This window comes from Andrena cerasifolii, chromosome 8 (genome assembly GCF_050908995.1).
Source record: "Andrena cerasifolii isolate SP2316 chromosome 8, iyAndCera1_principal, whole genome shotgun sequence".
Lineage (NCBI taxonomy): Eukaryota > Metazoa > Arthropoda > Insecta > Hymenoptera > Andrenidae > Andrena > Andrena cerasifolii.
Genome location: NC_135125.1, coordinates 1,988,627 through 2,008,030, shown reverse-complemented (window position 1 = coordinate 2,008,030; position 19,404 = coordinate 1,988,627). Strand labels below are relative to the sequence as shown.

General features: G+C 41.4%; 1 protein-coding gene and 1 pseudogene across 7 annotated transcripts in view; one reads left to right on the top strand and one right to left on the bottom strand.

Annotated features, from left to right (window-relative positions):
• Tlk (Tousled-like kinase) overlaps window positions 1-19,404 on the top strand; it is a 262,049-nt gene that overhangs the window by 30,876 nt on the left and 211,769 nt on the right. The gene's annotated exons all lie outside the window — the stretch shown is intronic.
• On the bottom strand, window positions 13,942-14,959 carry LOC143372401 (uncharacterized; annotated as a pseudogene).

The following is a 19,404-nucleotide window of genomic DNA, read 5'->3' as shown; positions in this document are numbered from 1 at the left end:
CCCGACATACGAGCCGTTACCGTGGCCGACGCGTTATCACGTTACTTTATCGCGATCTTCGGCGCGCCGCGCGCAATACTAACGGATCGCAGAACAAGTTTCATTAATAACATAATACCGGGAACAGCCCAAATTTTCAAAATTAAACACGTAACCACATCGGGATATCGACCGCAGACCAACGGTTCCCTCGAAAGAAGTCACATCGTCTTAACGGGGTGCTTAAAACATTATCTGGAAAGGTACGAGGACTGGGACTTGCTCCTTCCGTTCGTTACGTACTCGTACAACACCTCGATACACGAAGCGACGAAGTTCACCCCATACGAAGTGGTTTTCGGATAATTAGCTCGAGACCTGCTTACGCCTATGTCCCGCGAAGAACTACTATCGTACGCGGGATACGTGCAGAATCTAGTAAAGCGCATAGACGAAATCCGAACGACCACGCGATCAAATTTAGACACAAGCAAATCACGCTTGAAGGAGATTTATGACCGAAACAGTAACCAAGTTACATTTACCACTAACGGCCTCGTTTACGTACAGAAAGAGCCTCGGCTCCATAAATTCGATCCGCATTACATCGGACCTTATAAGATAAAAGCAATTACCGAACAAAACAATGCAATATTGATTTCGGATGAGGGCCAACAAATCATCGAACATTGAGACAAATTGAAACATGCTTATATTATAGATAAACCGCCCTGACGCCAATGAAGCATATGCAAGGTGGTTTAAGCTTACAACGGACCAGCAAGAAGGCTCTTCTAGCCGACTCTCACAATCAAGGTCTCACACTCCATAAATCTGACTCCTTCCTGTCCTCCCTTTTATCTCACTCATTTTTCGTATTTACAGCTACCATTCACCTAAAACAATAGAATTTCCCCGTGAAAGACATTTTCGGAAAACTCTCGTACTACGGCCATCATGGACGGACGTGGCTTGCTTTGTTTGCGTTCCTATGGAAGACCGTTACTAGTAACATCATCGACGGGGATTACCAAATATCGCAATTGAACCACAACCCGGGCTTGTACTACGAAAAGATCCGACCTCTTCAAGTCATTCATACTCAATGGAGACTGGTCACAGGTATAGGTGTCGCGAAAGTATTGTCCTCGCGATCACAAACTCAACCCCAGATCGACCGGATGAAAATATTATGTAAGACATATATCTGGACCTCTTACCTGGCCGACACCCTTAACGCGGCCCTACAACGAAAACTCTTCGACGGTAGACGTTACGAGGAATTGCTACTCAACATATTGGGAAAACCACAGTTCCGCCGTACTAAGCGATCGGTACCTCTGGGATTCATCGGATCCCTCAGTAAGACCCTTTTCGGAACACTGGACAATGACGACGCGTTATATTATAATAAGTAACTAGATAAACTATATAAAGATCAAAACCATCTCGCCGAATCGTTGGAAAATGAAACACATATTATAAAATCAGAATTCCAGGATATACACGACACGCTAAAAGCTGTAATGGGTTCTGTGCGAAACGTAGGCAATAGAATAAGGGAAATAGCGTCGTGTACCCTTCAATTAGACAAGCGCGAAACAAAAGTAGAATTAGAATCAGCTTTTTCGACGTGGACGTTTCGGATGACCAGACGCGTGGACGAATATGTAACTGCGTTAATCATCACGACGGACGCGCTGACGTTCGCGAAACTCGGTATTTTACATCCGACCGTCCTGTCCCCTAGTCAGCTGGTGCAGACTTGCGAAAGAATCCGCGAAACCACGGCATATGAATTCCCGCTGACATCAGAAGAATTAAATTCCGAACAGCTACAAGGGGTTACCAAATTAAACGTAGCTTATTTACAGGGTCGAATCATCTTGTCACTCGACATCCCTTTACTGGACCAAATTCCCTTCGACCTCTATTACCTACAACCGTGCCCCTCGTTTCAGACCATATCGACGAATGTTTTTACCCCGATATTCGTAAAACCATGAACAGAATATCTAGCAAACAGCCAAATCAACTCTCAATACTTCGTGCCCAACGAGAACTGCATCACGGGATGCAGGAAACACCCTGAGATGTACATGTGTGAACTCAGCGTACCACTCCAGGACTTGGAAAAAGCACCAAGCTGCGAAACGGATGCTTTATTAAAACCACAGAACATCAAGTGGCCTAGCTGTAACATCCAAGATCTCCCTGGGAGCCGAACCTTCCTCAAGAAGATGGTAGCACCCAACTCCTGGTTATATTTCATCAAGGACACCCTGGAACTGCAGGTACAATGCAATAAGCACGCGGCCGGATATAAAGTACTCCGAGGTGCAGGAATATTACAACTGAGGAGGGATTGTCAAGCCAAAATCGGGACTGATCAGATCTCGGCATCAGGAGTTGACACCGAGGCATTAACAGCCATCTACAAACCATCTACTCGCATACACATCTCAGAAATTCTGCCAACTCTCACGGACAATCACGTGAAAATCTTGACCGACCACCTGGAAAAGGAACCTTAGAGGTCCCTTCAAGATGCCCATGCGAAAACACACGCTGTCGCACTGGAGGACATAGAGAGACAGGCAAGGGAGATAGCCACTCACCACCGAACTGTAAACCTAACGCCCTATGTTACCTATGGACTGCTGGGACTGGGAGGAATTTTCATCCTCCTCCTTATTGTCTAGATTGGATACCGTTTTTGGAGGGTACGGCGAACTCAACATCGCGAGCCCTCAAGGAAAGATGCAAAGGTCAATATAGAACTGGTGCCACACCGCCCCACTCCGCAAATAATTTTCTGGCCCCGTCCTCTCGCTATTACATCTTTTCCTCCCGACCTACCCGTTATACCGTCCACGAGGACAAGAGAGGGAACCCAAATAGAACGAGCGAGTAGTTTCGCAGGTTCCGAGCCATACTTCGAAATATTCTGAGCCGTAGTCTGCTGATCCCAGCAAAAAACTTCGCCCGCGTTATCCTTAGAACCGACCCCCGCGATGTGCTCTGCTGCGAAATTTAGATAGTAGCGATAATAGCATATAAGACATCAATCAAGCGAGCGAGTCATAGTCGTTGCAAAACTTTTATGAATCACTGACGAAGTTATATTAAAATTATGGAGACTCCGAGGTTCGACGACCGCGAGTTCAGACGTTCGTCCTTGGCCGAGGTGGTAATGCCCTGGCACCTCCACGCACCCTTCTAGAGGCGTTGGTATATGAGGGCCAGCAAAAGTATTGGCGGAGGCAACGGCCGGGCGTGGATGCATAGGGTCCACAAGATGAGAACCCTGCGCGAAGCCTGTGCGTGGCTTCGGCCGCCCGCCGACTTCCAGGAATACAACCGGATCCAGGTACACTGGCTGGCCGGAGAAAGCAGGGTGATGGTTGTGAGGAGGTGCGCGGTTTGCCGGCATCGACACCTCGCGTGGACGACGCCAGACACTTGTACGGGGTGCATACGGGGCAAACTTAGACTTCAACCCCCATCACTTACCGGCCTTCCCGCTCATCAACGCGCCGAGGCTACTGGAGCGGCCACAAGAACAGCGGGGTCGTCCCCGCCGGGGCAGAATTAGGGAGCACCCCTGGACTTAGGTAATTACCCACCAAATTGTGACCACCTTCGGGACCGACCGACAAATTATAACTATTTTTGTTTCATTGAATTCGCAGTAGAGCGTCGAAGGCGACGTGGCCGAGGACTCCCTTTTATTTTTCCTATTTATTGTTATTGGCTTTTTCAAATTCAATTTTATATTCCTTATTGTAACAAATATATAATTCCTTATCTTTTCGGCTTAATTACGGCTCATTTATTGCCACCCCATTGTGACCCCTTAGATTTAGTAGCGTTAATCGTAGATTTAAGCCGTTTAGTGAAAGTGTACGCAGGCACAGCATCACATGTGTGAAAAACAAAACGGCCTCTTGAGACTGTTTTGTGTCTAAGGGGGGTGGTATTTCATAGGCCCTTTCCGCCCATCCCGTGCTTGCTGTCCGCGCGGCGCTTTCTTCCGCATCGGCGACTCAGCGGAATCGCCTCTCGCGTGGCAGTCACGTTGTGCCGAACCCCGAAGCGATTGCGGTAAGGACAACGTGACCGTCGTCGGCTCGAAACGCGACTTCCAAATAAGGAGCGATCGACAGGTGCCGACCGGGCAGTTTCCCCCAATCGATTACGATTGTGCGAGGTGTATCCACGCTCCGACACATCGAGAAACGGCATGTGCCGAGAGTGCACCGATTACGGACCACCGCGTCAGCGTTGACGAGCGATCGGCGAAGCAAGCGAGCGAACACGACCTACGACAGGTTCACCGACTTCCTAGCGTCATCAGAGACGGAGCGCCGTCTGGGTATGTAATCATTTATTTGCTCTCTTTAAGAATATACTTTGGACTATTGTTATTCGTCTAACTCCCATTGTACAACTTTATTCAACCTCCTTTTCTCTTCCTTCTTCCTGGTAAGTATAGTGAAGGTATGCCTTGGCACTTTAATAGAGCACGAAGCCGACAGATCATTCCAACCGCTCGAGGTGATCTGTAGAAGGTCCCGTAAGGACGTAACAAGTGCGAGAGTGATTGCACGTGTTGCATGCGAAAAAAAGATACGAAGATGTTACCGGTTGCCAAAAAGTTATCTCAGTGGAATCCCACATTAAGGGGGCCGTCTCACTGGGCCTTGAAGTGTGTGCGTACGTATGCGCGAAACAGTTTCAACCAACTTTCTTCCTGGAATCGGTACGAAGGAAGTTTTCGCGGATATAGTTGCCTCCAGTAGACTTCGTGCAGGGTGGTCTGGTGCGTTTGAACGCTAATAAGCATCGTACGTTGAAGTAATAATGAATTTATGAATCGTGTACTGTGACAGACTCGAGAAATGACAGAATGAGGCCTTAAGGATTCTCCGTCTACTAACCAATTAACCAACTAACCAATAAATGTAGGAAAGACATAATTGTCAATACCTATTGAGAGTTGTATCGCGTTGTTGCCGCATTTCTCCTATTACTATTTGTCGTCAGGGAAGCTTGAATGAATCACGGTGAATAGCGAACGACATTGTCCATTCCTACAGAAATTTATCCTACAGAACGTTTGGCAGCATCGAAAAGTATTAGTATTTTTCATCGGTCCTCCTTTCTCTCTAACTCCCTCCGCCCTCCCTCTCTCTCTCTCTCTCTCTCTCTCTCTCTCTCTCTCTCTCTCCTTCCCTCCTTCCCTCCCTCCCTCCCACCCTCTCTTGCTGGTCTGCCGCATCAGTCCGGGGAACTAACGCGGGGGTGGACGGTCAAATAGGTAGAATGACGTTATTGAGTTAGAAATTTTACCTGTTTGACCGTCCACCCCCGCGTTAGTTCCCCGGACTGACACGGCAGACCAGCGATTTTGCATTCGGCAACACTAATCCAACATTTTTAAATAATAACTGTGACTGCATTGAGTCATGTTGACCCCTATGTAGCCAGCTCTCGGTCTAATATTCTAACCTGGGCCTAACGAGCGCGACATACAGTAGTTTCCATGAATTTAGCCTCCTAAAGTGCTTCGCAAACCTCGCAATAAAACCGAGAGTTTTCATCACCTTACGCGTTAAATTCTGGTAGTGCTTGCGAAAGTCAAACCCTGTCGAAATTATTACCCCTAGGTCGGAAACGTCAGCTAATTCGATTAGCGGGGCATCACATAGGGTATATGCAGAAGTTATACCCTGGATAGACCTATGGGCCCGCACAAGAACACACTTGGTACCAAGTGTTCTTGTGTTCAGCTCCATCATATTGGCGTTACACCAGAACTCAAAACGATTCAGGTCATCTTGCAACAGATCAACGTCCTGCTCATTCCCGATAGTACGGAAGATTTTTAAATCATCCGCTGTTCAATACATTGTTTTCATTGTAAAAAAATCACTGTCTATTTCAATAATTTATTCTTTAGTTATTTACAATTATATTATTATAAAGTATCAGTATTTTCTCATTTGCAATTGTACCTGTTGGTGTAACACGACTGTGCCGAAAACAAGTAGGTTCCTCCATTAACTGAATCTGTACTTCATCCATAGGCTTCTGCAGAATACAAGATGCATAAGTCGATGCAGATGTCGATGCAGAAGTAGATGCACATATTCCTATACGAAATGATGAAACATTTTTTATACTTTATAGTTTTCTATACAATTATAATATTTAAAATTAATATGTACTTTTAGATGGTAGATTCTGTGAAGGCACGGCAGTCCGTTTCAGTAATAAATTTGTTGATTTGTCAGCATCAATAAAATGCTGATGGCATACACAAAATTTTTTGTGTACTTTCATGGGGTCCATATTAAGGAGGGAAGCCACTGTGACGGTCGAAAATAAAGGCTATTTTCAAGACATTCTTTTATAATGAAATGTACCTTTCTACTAAAAATCTTTATTACCAACTGAAAATACATATGTTTGACTAATATTTTATGCTCGCAGATTGACAAATTTTTCGGTAGTATGGCCACAGAATACGATAACGTTAGGCTCTGTAAAAAAAAATTCAAAACGGGTGCACGTGTAACTTTCCAGATTTGATCCGAATTGAAAAATTCGAACGTTTACTGAAAGTATATTACAATAGCTTCTGTTGCACGTACGGATTAAAAAAAATATTCATTTTTGAAGAAATGGTGGATGTGAGAAGAAATCTTGACCAAATAGTATAAAAATCAACATGTTTTTTCAATGTTGCTATTGAATGAATTATTCGATCAAAAAACTGGTACGTGCAACTGAAAATAATTGTATTACGAATATTGCCTGAAAATTTAAAGTCAATCCGATAAAAATTGACTGAGTTATCAATGCACCCCGTTTGAAAAATGTAGTTTCGAGATAATCGCGTTTAAAGTTTTGACAGAAGTTTATTTGAGAAATAACATCGGAATTTTTTAACTTACTAAATTGCATCCACTCCAGGGCCATACAATATATCATGTAAATCAGCTGCATTCTCTTCCTCCTCGTTTAAGCCACATCTTCGTCGTAATCGACCTTCATGTGCCGCTGCCTTCGCTTTTCGGTCGGCAGCAGATATACGTAACGCGTCCTGCTTGTCTCGGTATGCAGCGGCTGTTGGCCCAATTTTAACATTCAGATGTTCCAATATCCGTAGGAGACCAGTATGACCATCACTGAAGAGAATTGTGGCCAAATAAGCAGATAAATGTACTATGACGGCCTCACTTGATAGTGTTTTAGGTGCTAACTTCCAAACGAGAGCGTTGAAGCTCTCGTTATTATTCTGAGTGAATCCACCTAAACATTTTTTAAATAGTTCTTTGTCACTTAAGTCTTCATAAATAGGTGTGATGGCAACAACAACATCCTGTTGCAATGGCGTCTTATGCACATATTCATCCAAATTATTGTAGGCCTTCGATTTCTGCCACGTGCACCAAGAATCCGCGCCCTCCGGGGAGTAGTGATGTTTCGGCGATTTATCTGTTGAGGTCTTATGGTATAAAGTGGCCGACACTGCTTTATACATATTGTCACGTCCCGGGTGAAGGTCTTTTTAGGGGAATGACATAGTTGGGGTAGATCGGGAGGAAGCCTTGGCACGAAAACCAGTTTCGCGACACAAGGCTAGTTGGGGGAGTTTAGGCACGAAAACCAGCTTCGCGGCACTAAGGAGAATAGGACTTTGGCACGAAAACAACTTTCGCGGCACTAGGAACGATGGGAGTTAGGCACGAAAACCAGTTTCGCGGCACTAGGAACGATGGGAGTTAGGCACGAAAACCAGTTTCGCGGCACTGGGAACGATGGGAGTTAGGCATGAAAACGAGTTTCGCGGCACTAGCAAACTGGGAGTCTTGGCACGAAAACCAGCTTCGCGGCACAAGCAACCAGGGAAGGTAAAGCAGTAATCAAGCACCAGAGTGACACCCGTTAGACACAAGCATGGGTATTTAAAGTCCTGATAATTGGATTTACCGTTGCATTAATATAAGAAACCTCGCGTTATATTTCTTTATAATAGAGGTAACGGTATGGTCGTACAAGGCCTATACGAAAGTAAGTCTTGTAAACACTGTAAGAAATCCCGGAGTTCGCGAACCGAGATCAGCTGTTGCAGTAGCTTGTTATGATTCCGTAATTCCGTAACCGAAGGATCACTACAATAATTCGAAGCGTTATTCAGAATAAGAACGTTTATTCAGTTTAAAGCACGAGTATATGCCATGCACTGTTAATGCGATAGCGGTAATATTATAATAATGCGTGGGACGTTAAGCATTAGCACAAAACATTTATATAAACAGTAAGCAATAGCAGTATGTATGGGCATGAAATATGTGAGTACTACAAATTGATAGAGATCTGAAATACAAAAGCATTTAGCAATAAACAATGATAAAAGAATGCGATAAGCATAAGCAATAAAGAAAAATATGAAAGGGGAGAGCAATAGTTACAATATAAATGGTGGTGATATGCAATAATAAAATAAGTAATTATAGTCGCTTACAATGGATGTCGAAGGTGAATTTCTCGTCGAGCGTAGTTGCACTGATTTTAATGCACGTTTAGCAAAATGTTACTTTCTTAGGAATGTTTCCGTAGAAGAGGGCTACGGTCTCTGGGGCCCTTGTATTTATACGGTGTTTAGGTATGAGGAGTGTGCGCGGTATGCACCGTGACTCATGCACGAAATATGCGTCGCAATAGGACTTCCGGGGTTTTTATAAAGGGCATTCGAAAAGGACTTCGCAATATTATTTCCGGGGTTTTTATGAGGGGCTCTCGAGAAGGGGGACTCAAACTAGTTAAATGTGGTTTGCGTGTTTTGATTGGAACGAGGTAAGAGTGGCTTTGACTCGGTGGGTCGTAGGGAGGTCGTGAGACGTAGTCTCAATGTAAGAGGGTTTTTGGGATGAGGGACTTGTTTAGACTTTGAAGGTGAGGGAGGAGATCGTGCCTCGTAGGACGTAGAGGGAAGGGGATTTCGTAGTAGATCATCTTGAGATGGGGACCGCTAAGGTACATCGTCAAGGTGGTCGGTGGTTGGGAAAAAGGGGTAAGATTTGAATTCGAGGGATTTTGGCGAATATTTGGAGTAATTTGTGGGGAAGACTCTAATTACGACTGCGCGAAAAATAGTGGGACGCCACAATATCATCCACAGAATCGGCATTTCTACGAATTGCTAGCCCATAGTAAGCACTTAACTCGTCTATGAGGAAAACTCCTGTAAGCTTACCTCTGCCCCCGAGCCCTTTAGTATTTTTCTTGCACACACGAAGTCTTGCGCCCATTCTTTTCTGTAATTAGGGAATTCCCCACACCCTCGCGCATCACGTATTTATTGCCTTTATTATCCGGGAAATTTCCAACACCCCGGGGGCTATCGGGTGCAAGGAAAGCAAGACTCGGACCCTTTACAATAAACTCTGACTTTTCCAGCCGGAACATTCTTTTAGAAATTGCTAGATGAAAATAAAACACTTTGCAACTCAAAGATAGCAGAAGTATACATCTAAACAATATATAAACATATAATCCCTCTTATTACATTTGAATTTTGGACATAAACTGTCCGGGCGATTGACTCAAAGCACCCGCGCGGGCACTCGGTTCCGAGCTCTGTACTACCTATACAAAACCTTCCGTAACTCCCAGAATTTTTCGAGATCCACTTTGAAATTGTGCAGGTATATTTTTGAGACCCCAAATATCATGAAAATGCACAAAAAGAAAAAATCGGGAAAAAAATTTTGACAGTGGCTTCCCCCCTTAAATAATTTTGGATTTGATACGATTTCCATCTATTTATCGAAACGTGCCCTATCTTTTACTAGATGAGGAAATGTATGGCTGGACGATCTCCTATCTTCGCAACCAGGGACGCTACACGGTACATACTCACCCATGGTGGATCTAATTGAAACATATTGAAACAAATACAGTACCACAGTACTTTTATATGTAATATAAAAAACCACGTGTACGTATCCTTCACGTAATTAGAAACACGACCTATTTTCGTAATATTTTATCCCTTATTTTCTTTATTTCTAATATTTAATGTTATGGGTTTTAACATACAGATATTAAATATTCAATTTCTAGAAAAACAATTTTTTCAAAATTCACAATTATTTCACGACAAATACAATACAACACAACACTTCGAAGCACCACATCGCAATGAAATTAACACAATGGCGTCGAGGGACGCGTCCAGCTCCACATGATATAAAAAAATATAAAAAGTCACTTTGGTGACGGCGATGGCGACGGCGGTGGTGTGAATAGCCCCCCGAGCCACTCGGGAGGTGGAGATGGCGGCGACGGCGCACAGTGGTCCCAAATCGCCAAAAGCTGGCCAAAATTCAATTTTCGAAGTATAGAGCAACTTTATGCTATTATAGCAGATTTGTTGTATATACATCAGTGCATCAAATGCCGCTTGAATTTCTAAAATATATTCATTGGTTGTTGAGATATAGCCTGTCAAAGTTGACGAAATTTGATGCTCCTTAATGTCTTGAAAATGGAAGCATGTTTAATGTGTCAGAGAAAGTTTATCATTAGAGTAGGTGTTATAAACATAAACTTTCCACAGAGACAAAGTAAAGTATCTTTGAATTTACCCTTGTAATTCTCTTCTCAATGTGTCATAAATCCAAGTCATGTTTTAATAAAATGGAAGGAAAGCATAGATGAGTGTCACCGAGTGTCACGCTGTAACAAGTTTCTTGATATAAAGTAACATGTCAAGTATGATATCCAATTGAGAAAATTTGCGGTTTTTTAAGATATTTAAATTTAAAGTGCCAAGTGTATTTAGTATATGATTAAAACAGCATTTGTTATTTCAAACAACATTTATAATTCATAGTTTTCTTTTATTATTTTTGGCAATACACTTGAACTATTGTGACCTACTAAACGCAGAAATGTTGAGTTCTTTCACTGGAATCGGAAAAAATAAAATTGTCAAAATAATTTTTAAAAGAGTTTTGAAATTAACGTTCATATTAAATTCGACATTCTAATTATATCGTTTTAGTCAAGAATCGGAGAATAATAAATTTTCACAAAAATTAACTTAAAAACAACGTTCAATACTAGGGATGTTAGATCCGCCATCTGTTTTTTTTTTGCGATTTTGACTTCAGATTCGTAATCAGCGACCTAGAAAACTGTAGGATACCAAGTTTAGGTCAAATTTGATATGTTTCTGATATGCGGGTCCGCTGTATTGGATTCGTCACTTTGTTTTAAAAATCGTGAATTTCAGATTCGTAATCAGCGACCCCAAAACCCCCGAGCACTGATGTCTGACTAAATTGTAGTACGTTTTGAGAGGTTTGCCGCCTTTCAGCGATTTGGAACCACTGTGCGGCGGTGGTGTGAGTAGCCCGAGGAGCCACTCTGGGGATGGAGATGGCGGCGATGGTGGTGACGGCGACAGCAACGCACATCTTTCGGGGTGTGATGACGCCGGCGACGCCGCCTGTCCATGGCGGCGACGGTGGCGATGGGGACCGCGGGGCGCCTCAGCTGCAGGGGCCCCACTCGCCGATATGGCACCCAAGGCTGCCGCAGTCGAGCCGTCATCATCGGTCCGACCATCGGGCCCGAATACCGCCGCATCGTCGGCTCCTGGGGGGGGGGGGGGGCACCACCGGGGGCGCAGTCTCCACCGGGAGTGCAGCCTCCGCCAGGATCACAGCAAAAACACATACACCCACATAACAATGCAATGTATTACATATCACTGGAGACGGCGACGGCGAAGGCGATGACGATGGCGATGGTGACGATGACGACGCAACGGTGGTGGCAAGTGCTAAAACATAGAAACCCGCGATATAATATTGGTACGATCGCCTGATTTAATCTCACTCGATTTAAATGGCTGAAAACGATACAATGTTAAAAATATTGTTATGTACAGACCTCTTGGTTGTCGTGACACGGCTCGGGGTCGAATTCGGGGGCAATTCGCATCTTTCCCATTTTCGCAATCTTCTGTCACTCACTCACAAGCTTTGAAAGACAACTAGTCTCATTGCATCTCCAGGCTCTCGCATGTAGAAACTCCTCCAACCTCACGCATGCAAAACCCCCTACTATCATGAAATCGAGAACTGTGTAGCTTGCAAAGTAAGATCCTGTTGTTCTCTACCTTCATTTTCTTCTTCTTCGCTGACCATCCTGTCAATATTCACATGTATCTTCTTTGGACACATTATTCGACTAGATCATACCACTCTGAACGTGTATTGAACGTGTATCGAACTTGTATGGTACCACTCTGAACGTGTATTGAACGTGTATGGTACTACTTCGAACGTGTATCGAACATGTATAATACCACTCTGAACGTGTATCGAACGTGTAATGAACCACTTCTAAATAATTACAACCATCGTCTTAATCTAGCAGACATCATATTTAGGAGGTTGGGTTGGGGAGAGTGAAGAAAAAAAACATTTATGCATTAAAGAAGCATTAAAAGTTAGTTATAATTTATTATAGAATTTCCATCTGGTGTTTAGACCACCAGTTGAATATTTTAAATACATTTTGCAAAACACAATGCTTTGCGTGTCTGCCACATCGCAGAGTATTAACTACATTTAACTTATTTAGAGATTTGATATCTTCGTAGTCAATGTCTAGCGTCTCAATGATTATGTCCGCTCTCGTATTTTCGTCGAGGAAATCCGCAAGCCAGTCGCGTTTCTGCAGCCCTTTAACGTATACGATATGGAGTGCATCATCTTCTTCATCGATCGCATTAGCAACAGCTTTCGTAATTAGCTATTTAGCCATACTGTACGGAACGTCTCCATCTTCCCATTGTAGTCCATGATGTTTTACCACCAATCACCGAATGCTCGATTTATCAGATTTCGTAAGAAGGTATTGCGGCATCGAACTCCTAAAAATATAGTGCGAGAGAATTGTTCCCTTTCGCAGGACAACCACTTCCTTGACAACAAATCTTTCATCAACGATGAACCCTTGCAGGTCAACAAATGTTGGTATGCCCATTATCGATACAATTTAGAGGTCCGCCCGCTTCCAAGAGAGATAGGAGAATGTGGTCTTTCTCGTAAAACGAATTTGGCACAGGAGAGGGCGGGCAAGTAGCGTGGCATTTTAATTGATTTTGCGCACCATGTTTGATCGCCAATGATCGCCTTTTGGCGTTGTTTTTCGTATTTATATCGTTGGCTAAGTGATTGTTTCACCAAATCAGTTCACAGATTTTTGTTATGTTCTCTCAGCTTCCGTCTTTTGGTGACTTCTGAACAATTGTCCAAAGATTTAGCGTTTTTTATTTCTTACACTTAGCAGTTGCAACGAAAAAATCTGAAAAAATTCACAATCATACACAATCATGTCTACAATATTTCAGATTTTTTTTTAGAATTTTTGCTGACCATTAAATAAGGAAAATATGGCAAAAACCGAAAATTCGAATTTACTATAACTACCCTTCTGGTTGAGATAGAGGGTTGAAACTGGGTGTACAATGTTTTCCTGTGCTACACTATTGAAAGGTGCATTGACAGCTAAAATCGGTTCGAGGGCACTTTTGCCCATGTTTACCCTGCTGGACCCTTTCAGTAGACTCTGCTAATTTAAAATTTCTGAATACTAAGTGATCAATGTTTTTCTCAAATAAAGCTAAGTGTTGTTCATATAAAGCTGAATATTCATGTTGCTCGCTTGTACTGGAATCTAGAGCAGTCATCTGTTCAACATCTGGTTCCTTATTCTTATTCAGGATGTTAAAACTAACAGCATCAGGTGAAAAAGACAACAATCCACAAGCTCTGAAGCCATTCTTTATTGCGTTCTCTAAATTATGTAAAGAGTCGATAGCCGTTTTTAACAATGGAACAAAATCTTATTTTCCCAAACGTTCTCCCTGATTTTCTAATCTCCAATTACAAACTTTGGATGGGACATGGGATGGAATGCAGACACATCTAATGGCTGGATGATGTGTGTTGAATTTGGATAGAGTGCTACTAATTCTATTTGTACAGTTTGACAAAAGTTCACCAAAGGCCTGGTTACGTAGGACGAGTGTCCATCCACATACAAAACTACAGGAAATTGTATGTTATTTTTTAGTACCCACGGATAAAAGATGTTTAATATGTATTCATAAAATGTTTCGAGGTTCATCCAGCGTTTGTCAGAAATATCCATGCTCCAATCTTTTGGTATTTTTTTTGCCACATTATATGACACTCTCTTACAGGCATGGAAGGCCATGGGTGGGACCACACTTCCCGCAGCATTAACCATATATAACACTGTTAAAAATTCTTTTTCGTCACCAGTGAATGACCACAGTGTACACTGATTTGGCACCTTTTTTTCACTATTACATACCCAAGTTCAGGACAGAGTTGAAAACCACTTTCGTCGCAATTAAATATCCTAGATGGATCAATTAAGACTAAATTCAGTTTTGTCAAATGTTCTTCCACTTCTTTAAACCAATTGCGCAGTGCTACCTCTGTAACGGAAGCACGTGTGCTTGTTAAAGTTTGAACAATTCTTTTGGAAAGATGAGGATGACGCCGAAAAAATGCTTCAAACCAGTGACGACCTGGTTTGTTGTTCACAAAAAGGGTTTCTCTTCCAAGTTCCGTTACCAATGCTTGCACGCTTTCTGTTTGGTTTTTGTGACAGGAAATCCTCGCTGTCCGAGATAAATGATCCATTCGCAAAGTCTCTTTTCTTCTTCTTTCGATAATTAGGTCGATGGATCCATCGATGCATTTAGAGACACCTTTCCCTTATTTTTAATAGACATTGTACTCCGGGGCACATTATATTCTTCACTGGCAGCTCTTAATGACATGCCATTTTGAACTGCTTTCACAGGAGTCACCACATTTTGTGGTGTGTAAGATTTCTTTTTTAGTTTTCCGTTTGGCATTATGTTTTTAAATTATTTCTTATTCAAAATTTAGGCTGGATTGTTCTTTGAACAGAATCTAAAATTAATGAATAAAATATGTAAAAATAAATAAAAAATATTAAATTAAAGAAGTTTATTAATATTGAAATGCAGCAACCCAATAACACTGGCACAATGGTATTGATTCCAAATTAACTCGCATCCAAACAGTGGGCCACATCTCCGAATATGGTGCTCCAGTCATTGGACAAAGCGTCCAATGACTAGGCCAGCGGCGATCTCATGTACTAGTGCATCCACACGGTAGTTTTTAGTTGAACAAAAGAAAAATCATTTAAAAACACATGGCTATCAATTCAACAAATTTTAATAAGTCTAAAAATCTTTACTTAGTATAGAAGCACGCTCAACGTAGTAGTTACGAACTTAAGAAAGACGCTCTCAATCTTAGTCGAACACTTAGTACGGCTTGTCATGATACATTAAGTTCGTGATTGCTACACAATAATATTTTTTTTTTCAAATAATACATCATGTTTCCGAACTGTTTTCATGATTTTTAGTATAAAAAATAAATAAGGATAATTATTTTATTTCCTGAACTTCGTCAATATTGTTTTTAAATATAATATTAACAGAAATTCTTGATAGTGTCAATCACCGGGACCTTTACCTTATCTGTTTTGAAGAGGCAATGCGTACCATGTACTGCCTCTGGGGCAAACAAGACTAACCCCAGTGCTCCCTATTCGAGCGGGTTTTCTTCCAGTAAAACTGAGTAAACTTTCAAGCGTAATATCTCGAAAACTATTTGAAATAAGGTGTATACATAACAGGTTACTGAATTTGTCTTGAAACGCACTACCAAGTGATGTGAAGTTCCATTTAAAACCGAACTTGACCATCGTATCTCTTAGAATAATAATCTGAGAAAAATTCGTCTGGGCTAATAAAGGACAATGTTAAGTCCTAGAGGGAATTACTGATCTACGAGCATACAGCGATTGCTATATACCATTAGAATGATCTCACCAAGACGAATCGATTGATATCATTTTTAACTTCGAAATCAGATGGGATTACCTGGAAAAATGACTTTGAATTTCGAGATTTTGCGGTTTTGAATAAAACAAACTGGTAGCAAAATACCATCCGACCCGAGGAACCTCTTGTAGGCACCCGAGGAAAAACCACGGGATATATACTCTAGCAGGATGGGGCGGCAAATATGCCCCATGACCATTACTTCTTAGTCCGGGAGCCAGTGAACATTTTTAGTGTTTCATCGCGACGAGGTTTTTCTATCATTTTTCTAATTAACCTTATGCTGAAAGTCAACGGGCGGGTGGTCTGGCAGTCGAGTCTGGGGACAGGACCCGTGGGCACGCCCTCGAACATGTCCAGTTTGAGAGCATCCCCGACTCATCGCGACAAGGCTGAATCTCCACCCATTAATCAGTAACTTAATACAAAATTATAAAATCGCAGCCTAGCAGCGCTTCGCGGGGACCTTAGTCGTCTGGCAGTCCTCCAAACATGTTAAAAAAAAAAATCGACTCACAGCGGCGAGGCTGAAATTTGGTGGAATAATTGTTTATGTTGTAAAATCAATGGAAAAAATAATCTGGCAGCCTATAAGCGGTGATAAAACCTTGCCAGACGTTTACAAATGAATCGAGCATGTAGTCAAATCTCTCACGGCGACATGGAATTTAATATTTACTTTTATAAAAGATCGACGTTTAATATGAATTATGAAGAGGATTACTTTACAATTTTATTATTTGATCAAGCCAGAACGAGTAAGAATTATATCTCCGATGATTCATCATCATCAGATAAGCTATTGATAGTGTGAGGACAACAACAATTAATTTCATCCTGGGGTTGAGATATTAAGGGGGTAGACGCGGGTAATGCAGCGCGCTGTATACCGACACAATCTGGCCCGAAACATGGGTTCGGGATTTTTCATTTTTCGTCCTTATATGAGCAGATTTGGGGCTGGGCGAGGTCTCTTTCGAAAGAGGAAGGTTCAATGCGGAGCGCTCTACTCATGGTTCAATGAGATTGTGTTGATATGTAATAATATCATTGTCCAAAGTAAAGCAAAAGTCGACAAAATATACCCGCAGAATCAAAGCATTTTTAGGTCACTAAAAGAGTTTTGTGACTCAAACGGTGAGCTGAGCGCTCCGCATTGAATCTTCTTCTTTCGAACGAGACCTCTCCCAGGCCAAAATCTGCTCATATAAGAACGAAAAACGAAAAATCGTGACTACATTCCCAAATCAGAGTTCCGCCATATTGGCGATAATACAAAGCAAGTCACGTGACAAATTTAGTTGAGGTAGTAGATACGAGATGGCGCCTACTCGGGAGGACTGCCAACGTGGATTCATAGCAAAACTGAAGCGATAGCTGGATATACGAGCCACAATAAAAGCATGATGGAGTCAATGTATGCATTTTCGGACGATTGTAGGTTAGGTTATATTTATTTTAGGCATACATTGACATAGGAACTGCTGGGAATTGTATACATTTACTAAATTAACGCTTTTATCGTTACATATACATCACTTGAAATCGCTGTCGTATTTATGTCATAGTAATTCAGGCAGTTAGAACAACAACGGACTAACCTACATTAAAAAAAAATTTCCTATTGTACATCGATGGCTTACAATTAGTGCACACATATTGTATGTCCACTTTTAGCGTTTTTGAGAAAAACAGGTTCAAACATTCAATGGTACTTTATAATTACATAAATACTTTTTGCATTATTGTAATATAGGTATCACTGAAAGTATGTAATTAGTAGTATAAGTTAGAATCTGCAAAATTATAATAATAACTCGACAATAATGCTTGGAAGTTGGACATGCTATTGTAACCAAGTACAGAGGAGGACATACTATACTGAATGATATTATATAAAAATGAATGAAAGGAATAATACTGGAAATAATCTCATTTCAATATTATATTTATTTTTAAAGTAACAGGAATAAAAAAGTAATTCGCGGTAGATATAGGAAGACTTTCTTTCCTTATTCAGAATAGAATACAGAAATAGCAAATAGTTCCCTCTCGCGTTCACTGGGTAATCGTCGATCTATCGGTATTACCATTTCTGTGCAGAAAAAAATGCTGTAATACCGACCTGCCGAATCGGCCAGGTCACGTGACGTGTCTACCCCCTTAAAAGGGTCACAAAAAGAAGAAAATAAAAGGTAATAACTTGAAGAACATGATTCTTCCCGGATATTTAGGAAGGCCGTATTTTTTGCAATTGAGTAAGAACAACAGCCAAATTACTAGAGAAGTTTTCATCTATCTCTGCTGTACTCGGACCACCTCCCATAACCTCTGCCAAATCGATCCCTATGGAATCTACAGCATCCTTTAGATTAGGATCATTCAGAGTCCCAACGACCACTTCCTTGTAATAACGAGGATTATCTTCCGTTTGGACAAGTTTCTTTACGGAAAATACAGTAACCCCACTAGTATCAATTTTGTAATGCTCGTAAGTATGAATTCCATGTTTTTCTTGCATAGAGAATGGCAGCAACAGCAAGATTCGGAAAGGGATTAGATTTATAGAACCTTCCACGGGATGTATGAATCGAAAATAGGGCGACATCCTTCCTTATTAGACCTGAGTTTACCGATAGTGTTAATATAGATGGAGACCTCTTCTAGAATAGTCTTTTTCTATGAGCAAAGCATTTTGGTGTCGCACCTAAGAATACTTGGATAGTCGCAATAGTGGACATTGCACTGTTCGCTAACAGCGTTATAGCATCTTCTATTTCAGTGTACTTATTTTTATTATCTATAGCATTTGAGATCTTCTTATATTGTTGTAATAGCTTGTCCGGAATTGAGAACTCTTTTGATTTTTTTTTTGCAATGTAACATTTTCAGGAAAAAACGTTTCCAATTCTTGTAATAATTCAACCCCCAATATATTTACAAAATTTTCGAATGGAAGTGCTGCTTCATTAAGTGGATGTTCACTGTAGTTTACTGCATTTCTGTAAATGATATGAAGGCACTTTGTATAATCTATCGCGTTCAGGTTCCACGAACATAAACCGCCCGCTTTGAAACCATTTCTCATAGTTTGACCATTTGATGAAAATTTATTAATGGTTTTCTTTAAAAGTGGTACCATTCTGTCTAATGTTAATAATAGTGATGTGGAATTTTCTTGCCTCCATTCCAAAACACTCTTCTTCCATAGATTTTTGATTGGCTTAAAGGCTGCAACATCAGCTGGTTGCAGTATCCTAGTGGCATTGGGGTATAAACAAATGAGAATAATCTCCAGTTTCGAGCAGAGGTTGTTAACCTGTAAATCGGTATGGCTACTATGTCCATCCACAAATAAAATAATGGTAAATGTTAATTTTTCTTTTCTCAGATATGGGTAAAAAGTATTTTCTATATAT